At 44.4% G+C, this 12,074-nt stretch overlaps 1 protein-coding gene across 4 annotated transcripts in view; it reads left to right on the top strand.

Moving 5' to 3' along the window:
* The window catches only part of LOC140188204 (syntaphilin-like), a 53,726-nt gene that overhangs the window by 7,141 nt on the left and 34,511 nt on the right, over window positions 1-12,074 (top strand). For 3 of the 4 annotated variants that reach the window (XM_072244266.1, XM_072244282.1, XM_072244248.1), the window contains exon 2: window positions 7,971-8,107. The exons of the other annotated variant lie outside the window; for it this stretch is intronic. The gene's annotated coding sequence lies outside the window, so the exon portion shown is untranslated. The remainder of the gene's footprint in view (window positions 1-7,970; window positions 8,108-12,074) is intronic. 4 annotated transcript variants of the gene reach the window in all.

The following is a 12,074-nucleotide window of genomic DNA, read 5'->3' as shown; positions in this document are numbered from 1 at the left end:
CAGGAAGCAGTTGAGGCCAGTTCATTGGCTATATTTAAGAGGGAGTTAGATATGGCCCTTGTGGCTACGGGGATCAGGGGGTATGGAGGGAAGGCTGGGGCGGGATTCTGAGTTGGATGATCAGCCATGATCATAATAAATGGCGGTGCAGGCTCGAAGGGCCGAATGGCCTACTCCTGCACCTATTTTCTATGTTTCTATGTTTCTATGAAACCCACACAGTCACAGGGAGAATGTACAAATTCATTACAGACATTGGTGGATTTGAGCCCTAGTTGCTAATGTTGTAAAGTGTTATGCTAACCACTACACTACTGTGCTACCCATGCCATGCAGAAATGTCAGAGTCATCTTCCTCTTCTCCTTTTGAGCCATTTATTTTTATTATTAATGAACTCCACTGGATATTGTTAACCTTGTTTAAAAAAATGTACAGAGCATTGTCTTAGTCATAAATCACTTGATTGATACTTTAAGAAATCATTTAAGTATCTGTTCATGTTGCCCTGTCTAGTAGTTTAAGTTCCATTTCACTCTGCAAATTTTGCAAATTGTTGACATAGACCTCGTTCCCTGGAGTTTCTTCACTTGTTTGGTCATGTCAGACGGTATTCCTTTGGGTCTAAAGTCATTCATAGGCCAAGCTTAGATGGGAGGATAGAAGTAAAATGCTTTTTTTCCCCTGCTGAAAAGACACTATAATTGAAATTTTTTTTTAAAATATTGAAATAATTTCAAGCTCCTGTGCAATGATTTCAATTACATACACAAAATGCTGGAAGAACTGAGTAGGTCAGACAGCATCAATGGAGAGAAACAAACAGTCACTGTTTCAGGCTGAGACCCTTCTGCCCCTTTCCTTGCCAGTCCTGGCCCAAAATGTTGACTGTTTATGCCCCTCCATAAATGCTGCCTGACTTGCTGAGTTCCTCCAGCATTTTGTGTGTATTGCCCAAGAGTTCCAGCATCTGCAGAATCTCTTGTGTTTATGCTTTGAATTTACTTTTTTGTTATTAATCTAGGCAAATAGATAGGCAATTCTGTCAGCCACATACAGTAACCGCAGGCCATTATCTTTACCGTACAACACATTCATAAATCACATTTTGGAATGTATGCACGTGTCTGCTGCATATCCTTTATTAATGCTGTGTTATTTATTCATAAGTTTTCTATTTCACTGATCTTTTTTTTGAGAGCTCTCTTACTCCAACTTCTCCTCTTTTATATTTATGTTTTTATATTTTATGTTCTTGCCCATTCTTTCTTGTTGTCATTTGTGCAACTTCTTGTTTTTTATGGGGAGGTGGAATTTGATGGCCTTATCACTGACTGCGCGATTTAGTTTTTTGTGTGTTGGGGCTGATGTTTTTGTTTGAACAGCTTCCATGGTTTTCTATGTTTCGTGGCTATCTGAAAAAGACAATCTCAGAGTTGTATACTATATACATACTTTGATAATAAATGTACCTTGAACCTTGACTCCCTATCAGCAACTGTAGGACAATATAATGGTTAGCACGATGCTATTACAGCTTGGGGTGTTTCAGAGTTAGATTCTGACACCACTCTGTAAAGAGCCTCTTTCCGTCCTCCCCAAGGAATGCATGGGTTTTCCCCAGGTGCTCCCACAGTCTAAAGGTTTACCAAGGAGGTTAATTATTGCAAGTTGTCCCATGATTAGGTTAGGGTTAATTGGGGTTGTGGGGCTGCTGGGGCGGTTTGGCTCGAAGGACCGACGGCCTACTTCAAAATAAAATAAAGCCACAGTTTTTCTTCCCATTCCCATTTTGGACATGTTGGTCCATGGCCTCCTCTACTGCCATGCTGAAGCCACTCTCGGGCTGGAGGAGCAACAGCTCATATTCCATCTGGGTAGCCTCCAACCTGACAGCATGAGCATTGATTCTCTAACTTTTATCAATTTCTATCCTCTCCCTCCTTCCCTCATTTTCCATTCTTCATTCTGGTTCCCCTCTCACCCCTTCTCCTCTGCTCACCTGCCAGTACTTCCATGCATCTCCCTCTCTTTCTCCCTTGGTACACTGTCCTCTCCTAATATATTCCGCCTTCTTCAGCCCCCTTTATCTCTTCCACCTACCACCACCCAGCTTCTCATTTCACCCCCCACAGAGTCACAGGGAGAATGTACAGACTCTTTGCAGTCAGCGCTGGGAATTGAACCCTGGTCTGACATTACGCTAACCACTATGTTACCGTGCAGCAGTCCATTTCTATACATCCAGTGCCGGATCTTGGACACAGTAGGGGCTGTGGAGTGATGAGCAGAGCTGGCGTGCAGAACCTCTGGGTGTTATTAGTCATCATTTTGTGCTGTGTCGTATGAGTGGGCGATCATGGTCTTTCCATAACAATGTTGTTCTTGACATATGTTTCTACAGAAGTGGTTTGCCATTGCCTTCCTTTGGGCAGTATCTTTACAAGACAGGTGGCCCCAGCCATTATCAGTACCCTTCAGACATCGTCTGCCTGGCATCATTGGTCACATACCCAGGATGTCTGAACTGAATAAGTATTTTGCATCAGTCTTCACTGTGGAAGACACTAGCAGTATGGTGGAAGTTTCAGGTATCAGTGGTCATGAAGTGTGTGAAGTTACCATAACTAGAGAGAGGTTCTTGGGAAGCTGAAAGATCTGTAAGTAGATAAGTCACCTGGACCAGATGGTGTACGTGCAGGGTTCTGAAAGAGGTGGCTGAAACGACTGGGGAGCCATTAGTAATGATCTTTCAAGAATCACTGGATTCTGGAATGATTCCGGAAGACTGGAAAATTGTAAGTGTCACTCCATTCTTCAAGAGGGGGCAGTAGCAGAAGAAAGGAAACTATAGACCAGTTAGTCTGACCCCAGTGGTTAGGAAGATGTTGGGGTTGATTGTTAAGGAAGAGGTCTTAGGGTACTTGGAGGCACATGATAAAATAAGCCGTAGTCAGCAAAGTTTCCTCATGAGAAAATCTTGCCTGACAAATCTGTCGGAATTCTTTGAAGAAATAACGAGCAGGATGGACAAAGGAGAATTGGTTGATGTTGTGTACTTAGATTTTCAGAAGGCCTTTGACAAGGTGACACACATGAGGCTGCTTAACAAGGTACGAGACCATGTTATTATGGGAAAGATTCTAGCATGGATAAAGCAGTGGCTGATTGGCAGGAGGCAAAGAGTGGAAATAAAGGGAGCCTTTTCTGGCTGGCTGCCGGTGACTAGTGGTGTTCCACAGGAGTCTATATTGGGACCGATTCTTTTCATGTTATATGTCAATGATTTGGCTGGCTTTGTTGCAAAGTTTGCAGACGATATGAAGGTAGGTAGAGGAGTAGGTAGTTTTGAGGAAGTAGAGAGGCTACAGAAGGAATTAGATAAATTGGGAGAAGAGCAAATAAGTGGCAGATGGAACACATTGTCAGGAAGTGTATGGTCATGCACTTTGGTAGAAGAAATGAAAGGGTTGACTATTCTCTGAATGGTGAGAAAATACAAAAATCTGAGGCGCAAAAGGACTTGTGTGTCCTTGTGCATGATTCCCTAAAGGTCAAGTCGCAGGTTGAGTCTGTGGTGAGGAAGGCAAATACAATGTTAGCACTCATTTCAAGAGGACTGGAATGTAAAAGCAAGGATGTACTGTTGAGTCTTTATAACACACTGGTGAGACCTCACTTGCAGTATTGTGAGCAGTGTTTGGGCCCTTTATCTTAGAAAGGATGTGCTGAAACAGGAGAGGGTTCAAAGGAGGTTCACAAAAATGATTGAGTGGCTTGACGTGAAGAGCATTTAATAGCTCTGGGTCTGTGCTCACTAGATAGTTAATAGTTGATAGAGTAGATGTGGAGAAGATGTTTCCTATGATGGGAGAGTCTAAGAACATAGGACACAGCTTCAGAATAGAGGGCCATCTTTTTATATTGGAGATGACTCGTGAATCTGTGGAATTCTTTGCCACAGGCAGCTGTGGAGCCCAAGTCTTTAAATATATTTAAGGCAGAGGTCGTTAGATTCTTCATTGGTCAGGGCATGAAGGGATATAAGTGGAAGGCAGGAGATTGGGGTGAGAAGAAAATTGGATCAGCTATGATGAAATGGTGGAGTAGACTCGATGGGCCAAATGGCTTAATTCTGCTCCTATATCTTATGGTCTTTCTGCACCAGCTGCTCATACGACCATCCACCACCAGCTCCCATGGCTTCACGTGACCCTAACTGGGGGACTAAGCAAGTGCTACACCTTGCCCAAGGGTGACCTGCAGGCTAGTGGAGGGAAGGAGTGCCTTACACTTCGTTTTGTGGAGACGTATCTCTACCTTGCCACCTGGTTCATTGGTATGCACCTAAAAACCACTTTGCTTATGGGTGGTATCAATAAGTAGCAGTGTGTAAATAGGAGGAACCACGAATAAAAAGCCCTGTGGTATTAAGGTATCTCAGACTCAATGGGCTGAAGGGTCTCTGGGACATCACAGCTCCATGATAAAGTTTTAAGGGAGATGGCATTGTATACAGGGTAAACTCAGCCATCTCCATCATGGGCACTAGACTCCTCAGCATCCCAGACACCTTCAAAGGGTGGTGCTTTGAAAAGGCAGCATCCATTATTAAGGATTACCATCACCCAGGACATGCCCTCTTCTCATTGCTACCATCGGGAAGGAGGTACAGGATCCTGAAGGTACACACTTAACTATTCAGGAACAGCTTCTTCCCCTCTGCTATGGATATTGAACCCATGGACACTACCTCACTACCTTTTTTTCTCTTTTTACACTACTATTAAATTTATCTTCCATTTATATATTTACTGTAATTTTTAGCTTTTATTACTCTGCATTGCAAGGTACTGCAGCCACGAAACAACAAATTTCACGACCCTACTGTATGCCGGTGATATTGAACCTGATCTTGATTCTCAGTCAGTAAAGTGAAATTAATAAATATAATAAGTTAATAAAATAATTTTAATAATTAAATTTAAATGTATTAAATCATTAATGAAAATAATCAGAATCAGGTTTACTATCACTGTCATTTGCAGTTTTGTGGCATCAGTACACTGCAATACATAAAATATACTATAAAATACATATTAAAAATTGCGTAAGTTGTGCAAGAAGAGGGTGATAACAGTGAGTTATTGTTCATAAAATAAAGTGCAGAAGCTGTAGGGACTGGTGCATAGAGGTCAGAGGTGTCCTGTTTATGTCTCAGATTTAGTATTAGCCTCAGGAAGTATGTTATAAAAAACAATGTGTTAGAAGGAAGACATTTTCTGCAGATATATTATCAATTGCAATTAAATCAGCATTGCTTGATTGGCTGCTAATAGAATGTCTCAGCTTTGCTGTCTCTGTTAATTAACTTTATTGGAAGACATTCTATGAGAACTCAAACAACATAGCTCTGTATTTCAAGGGAAACATCCTTTGGTGTTAAACATTCTCCCATCACATTAAAACCAGTCAGTGTGGTGACTCTTTATCTTGCTGTATAATGGAGCATCGAAATGAGGAAGGGCATGATTTCCTTTAATGAGATCCTTGGGTTGCTTGTTGCGTAAGAAAGGTCACATTCAAGTGCTGGAATTAATATTGGTTTATTATTGTCGCACATACTGAGATGCAGTGAAAAACCCGCCTTCCATAGTGTTCAGACAAATCAGACTATTACACAGTGTATTTTATCCACTCACCTTAAAATTATGCAGCCCTTCCCCCACCCTGTTATACCATTTCTACCCTGGGAAAAATTCTCAGGCTGTCCACTGGATATGCCTCTTGTAAACCTCTGTCAAGGCACCTCTGATTCTCCTGCCTCCTTCGCTCAGCCTATCCTCATAAGACATGTTCTGTAATCCAGGCAGCATCCTGATAAATCTCCTCTGCACACTCTGTAATGATTCCATACCATTCCTATAATGAGGTGACCAGAATGAGCACAATACTCCAAGTGTGGTCTAACCGGGGTTTTATAGAGCTACAACATTACCTCTCAGCTCTTGAGCTTGGCACTGCAACTTAAAGGGACGTGGACTCCAAGATTTCTCTGTCCCTCCACAATCCTAAGATTCTTACCATTAACTCTGTATTCTTCCTTCAAGTTTGACCTTCCGAAGTGAATCACTTCACCCTTTTCTGGGTTCACCTCCATCTGCCACTTCTCAGCCCAGCTCTGCATCCTGTCAATGTCCTGTTATAACCTATGACGACTTTACACCATCCACAGCGCCACCAACCTTTGTGACATCTGCAGACTTACTAACCCAGCCTTCCACTTGCTCGTCCAAGTCATTTATAAAAATCACAAAGAACTGGGGTCCCAGAACAGATTCTGGAACTCCTGCTCTTAGTTTCTCCAGTATTGTGTGTGTGTGTGTGTGTGTGTGTGTGTGTGTGTGTGCACGCGCGTGTGTGTGTTTGTGTGTGTGTACGTATGTGTGTGTGTGTGTGTTTGTGTGTGTGTGTGTGTTTGTGTGTGTGTGTGTGTGTGTTTGTGTGTGCGTGCGTGTGTGCGTGTGTGTGTGTTTGTGCGTGTGTGTGTGCATGTGTGTGTGCGCGTATGTGTGTGTACGTATGTTTGTGTGTGTGTGTGTGTGCGTGTGTGTGTGTGTGTGTGTGTGTACGTATGTGTGTGTGTGTGTTTGTGTGTGTATGTGTGTGTGTGTGGTGTGTGTGTGTGTGTGTGTGTGTGTGTGTTTGTGCGCTGCTCCAGATTTTCAGCATCTGCAGAGTCTCTCTTGTGTCTTTGTGAGAACATGCCAGTCAGTGTGATGGCACTTGGAGTTCAGCTCCAGCGTGCTCTGTAAGGAGTTTGTATGTTTTTCCCGTGTACACATGGGTTTTCACCAGGTGCTCTGGTTTCCTCCCACAATCTAAAGAGCACAGCAGATTGATTGGTCATGTTAAATTATCCTGTGATTGTTGGTTGTCCATTGTGTGCAACAGTGACAAGAGACCTGTGTGGGAGAGTTTTTAAAGTGGGAAAGACATTGTACTCTCTCAACCTTGGAAGTCTGGGTCCAATTGTGTGAGCATGATCACAAACTGGAGTCTTCCTTGGTTGCAGTGGATGACCATGACTTGTGCTGTGCCTTGTCATGTCCTTCACTCTCCATGAAGCGCCTTCCTGGATGGATCTCATCAGCCCGGTCTGCTGGAGCTGACTTCACATGCCAGCACAGGCATGTCTTTATCTCACCGGGGTATGAGACCTGCTGACTACACTCAGCTGGGTTACCCACTGTCACTTGGAGCCACAGGTGAGATCTGAGTGGGGCCCAAAGGTGAGTGAGCTGCCTCGGAATGGATATGACAAGCCCCTTCACCGGAGGTGCTACCCCTCCCTGGGCAGCCGATATACCCCAGTCCTGTGATCATGAGGCCTTCCGTTGGTCGGGGTCAACCATAGATATTGTGTCCTAACTATACATGATACTCAAGCCATGGTAGTGCGATATGGAGAGCAAATTGTTGTCCATGCAGCAGGCTCTCCCTCTCCACGCAGCTGATGAACCCAAAGGGACGGCAGAGACTGATGCAGTTGGCACCAGCAGTGTTGCAGGAGTTGCCAGTCAGTGTTGATCTCAATGTAGGACTGTCTTAGGGACTCCAGCTATGGATTATTCCTTAGGGTTTACTCCCAGAGATTCCCTTATGAGTGGGTATAGCCACAAAGCAGCAGAGGTTTGAGGTTAAGAGTTTTCCTGTGATTAGTCTAGGGCTGGGCAGTTTGGCTCATTGGGCCGGAAGGGCCTGATTTGTGCTAATCTCTAAATAAAATGAATAAATAAACCACAAACAAGAGAAAATCTGCAGATGCTGGAAATCCAAGCAACACACACTGACTGTACTTTCTTCCATAGATGCTGCCTGGCCTGCTAAATACCTTCTTTCATTTTGTTTTAATAACCTGAGGTGTCACATCAGTGGCCGACTGTAAACTCTCCTTCCTTCCATGGTGCAGGTGGAAGAATGTTGGTTTCATCCGCTGACACCATAGCTTCGGATTGGTCTGTGTGACACAATGTCTCTGTTCCATCAGCCTGCTCTCTACAGTCCACAGCCTACAGACTGAGGAAAGCACACACCTCCTTCTGCAGGGTAAGGTCAGAAGCTCATCTTTTCAAATCTTCACTTACATCCATTATTGCCAGGACAGGATGAAAAAAATCTCAAATAAACGGAAAGTGGTGGAAAATCACCACAGATTCTCAAAAGGAAGATAAAAAAAACACTCAGTGACCATTTTATTAGGTACACCTGTATGTTAATGCAAATATCAGCAACTCAATGCATAAAAGCATGCAGACATGGTCAAGAGGTTCAGTTGTCATTCAGACCAGACATCAGAATAGGGAAGAAATGTGATATTAGACACTAGACACTAGAATACTACAGCATAGTACTGGCCCTTCGGCCCTCGACGTTGTGCCAACCCATATATTCCTTTAAAAAAAGTACTAAACCCACACTACCCCATAACCCTCTATTTTTCTTTCATCCATGTGCCTGTCCGAGAGGCTCTTAAATACCCCTAATGTTTTAGCCTCCATCACCATCCCTGGCTGGCAAGTCATTCCAGGCACCCACAACCCTCTGTGTAAAAAACTTACCCCTGATGTCTCTCCTAAACTTCCCTCCCTTAACTTTGTACATATGCTCTCTGGTGTTTGCTATCCGTGCCTTGGGAAACAGGTACTGGCTATCCATCCTATAATCTATAGTCTCTCATAATCTTGTAGACCTCTATCAAGTCCCCTCTCATCCTTCTACGCTCCAAAGAGAAAAGTCCCAGCTCTGCTGGCCTTGCCTCATAAGACTTGTTTTCCAATCCAGGCAACATCCTGGTAAATCTCCTCTGCATCCTCTCCATAGCTTCCACATCCTTCCTATAATGAGGTGACCAGAACTGAACACAATACTCTAAATGTGGCAACACACATCGAAGTTGCTGGTGAACTCTAAGTGTGGTCTCACCAGAGATTTGTAGAGTTGTAACATGACCTCTCTACTCTTGAACAACACACATAAAAGTTGCTGGTGAATGCAGCAGGCCAGGCAGCAACTTTTATGTGATTTGCTTGAAATTCCAGCATCTGCAGATTTCCTTGTGTTTGCATTTTTAAATTCTCTACTCTTGAACTCAATCCCCCTATTAATGAAGCCTAGCATCCCATAGGCCGCCTTAACTATTCTATCAACCTGTGCAGCGACCTTGAGGGATGTATGGATTTGAACCCCAATGTCCCTCTGTTCATCCACGGTCTTAAGTAACCGACCATTAACCCTGTGCTCAGCCTTCTGATTTGTCCTTCCAAAATGCATCACCTCACACTTATCTGGATTGAACTCCATCTGCAACTTTTCTGCCCAACTCTGCATCCTGTCTATATCCTCTTGTAACCTTCAACAACCTAGAGCTCCATCCACTACTCCTCCAATCTTCGTGTCATCTGCAAACTTACTCACCAATCCTTCTGCCTCTTCATCCAGGTCATTTATAAAAATCACAAAGAGCAGGGGTCCCAGGACAGATCCTTGCGGCACTCCACTAGTCACCAACCTCCAGGCAGAATACTTCCCTTCCACTACTACCCTCTGCTTTCTTCCTGTAAGCCAATTTTTTTATCCAAACAGCCAAGGTTCCACTGATCCCATGCCTCATGACTTTCTGGAATAGTCTCTCATGGGGGACCTTGTCAAATGCCTTGCTAAAATCCTTATAGACCACATCTACCACCCTACCCTCATCAATTTCTTTTGTTACCTCTTCAAAAAACTCGATTAGGCTTGTGAGGCACGACCTTCCCTTCACAAAGCCATGTTGACTATCCTTGAGTAAACTGTACTTCTCCAAATGCTTGTAGATCCTATCCTTAAGAATCCTTTCCAATAATTTGCAGACCACCGACATAAGACTCACCTGTCTATAATTCCCAGGATTCTCCCTATTACCTTTTTTAAACAAGGGAACTACGTTTGCCATTCTCCAATCCTCCGGCACCTCCCCTGCAGCGAAAGAGGATCCAAAGATCATAGCTACTGCTCCAGCAATCTCTTCTCTCACTTCCCACAGCAACCTGGAGTATATGATGTCTGGCCCTGGGGACTTATCAATCTTTCTGTTTTTAAGAAGATCCAACACTGCTTCTTCCTTAATCTCCACATTGTCCAACACACAGCCCTGTTCTATTTCGACCTCACCCTGATCAAGGTCCTTTTCGCTTGTGAATACTGAAGCAAAGTATTCATTTAGGACCTCCCCAACCTCCTCCGCCTCCAGGCACATGTTGCCTTCTTTATCCTTTAGTGGCCCCACCTTCATCTTTGTCATCCTTCTGTTCTTCACATACGCATAGAATGCCTTGGTGTTTCCTTAATCCTACATGCCAAGGCCTTCTCATGCCCCCTTCGAGCTCTCCTAAGTCCTTTCTTAAGCTCCTTCTTGGCTACCCTATAGTTTTCATGAGCCCCTCCTGCTTCCTGCTTCTTATATCTAACATATGCTTCCTTCTTCCTCTTGATGAGTTGCCTCATGTGTTTCGTCAGCCACGGTTCCTTTTTCCTACCATTTTTTCCTTGTCTCAGTCATACAAACCTATCCTGAACCCTGCACAAGTGGTCCCTAAACTTCCTCCACGTTACTTCTGTGCTTTCACCCTTGAACATCTGTTTCCAATTTACTCTCGCTAGTTCCTGCCTCATCCCTTCATAGTTAGCCCTTCCCCAGTTAAGCACTTTCCCATTTTGTCTGCCAACTGACCAGGTTAATTACCCAGAGCTAGATCCAGTATGGCCTCTCCTCTCATTGGCTGGTCCACATACTGTGTCAGGAATCCTCCTTGAACACAAATTCAGCCCCATCTATCCCCCTTGCAGTCAGGAGGTGCCAGTCAATATGAGGGAAGTTGAAATCACCCATAACTACAACCCTGTGTTTCCTGCACCATTCTAAAACCTGACTACTTAATCTGCTCCTCGGTGTCCCGAGGGCTATTTGGGGGCCTATAGACTACTCTCAGCATAGTGATTGATCCCTTCCTATTTCTGACTTCCACCCACACTGACTCAGTGGACACTCCCCCTGCAGCGTCCTCCCTTTCTATAGCTGTGATACTATCCCTGACCAGTAATGCTACTCCCCCCCTTTTCTACCTCCCATCCTATTCCTTTTAAAACACCTAAACCCCAGTACCTGCATCAGCCGATCCTGCCCTTCCTCCAGCCAAGTTTCAGTAACGGCCACAACATCATAGTTCCACGAACTGATCCGTGCTCCAAGTTCATCCCCTTTATTCCTAATACTCCTAGCGTTGAAATAGAAACATTTCAACCCTTTTAACCAGCTACATTTACGTTTTGTCCCCTGCCTGTCATTCCTCACCAACTCAGAAGACATAGCATCATACCCTTGTCCTTCTACCCTAATCTCTGCACTCACATTCTGAATCCTACCCCCCTGCCAATCTAGTTGAAACCCTCCCCAACAGCTCTAGCAAACCAGCCTGCCAGGATATTGGTCCCTTTCCAGTTCAGGTGTAGCCCGTCCTTTTGGTACAGGTCAGACCTTCCCTAGAAGAGATCTCAATGATCCAGAAATCTGAACCCCTGCCCCCTGCACCAACTCTTCAGCCACACATTCATCTGCCATAGCTTCCTAATCCTACCCTCTCTGTCTTGTGGCACAGGCAGCAATTCTGAGATTACCACCCTTAAGGTCCTGCTTTTTAACAACTTTCCTAACCTCCTATATTCCTTCTTCAGTACCTCATCCCTACTCCTATCTATGTCATTGGTCCCCACATGGACCACGACATCTGGCTGCTCACCCTCCCTCCTGAGAATACCGAGAACTTGATCCGAGATATCGCGGACCCTGGCACCAGGGAGGCAACAGACCATCTGGGATTCTTGATCTCTCCCATAGAACCTCTTATCTGTCCCCCTAACTATCGAATCCCCTATCACTACTGCTCTCCTCTTTTCCCTCCTTCCTTTCTGAGCTGAGGGTCCAGTCTTGGTGCCAGAGACGCGACCACTACAACTTGTACCTGGTAGGTTGCCCCAC

This window comes from Mobula birostris, chromosome 2, assembly GCF_030028105.1.
Source record: "Mobula birostris isolate sMobBir1 chromosome 2, sMobBir1.hap1, whole genome shotgun sequence".
NCBI classification, from domain to species: domain Eukaryota; kingdom Metazoa; phylum Chordata; class Chondrichthyes; order Myliobatiformes; family Myliobatidae; genus Mobula; species Mobula birostris.
Note: the sequence above shows the minus strand (reverse complement) of the source record. Positions and strands in the feature narration are given on the sequence as shown.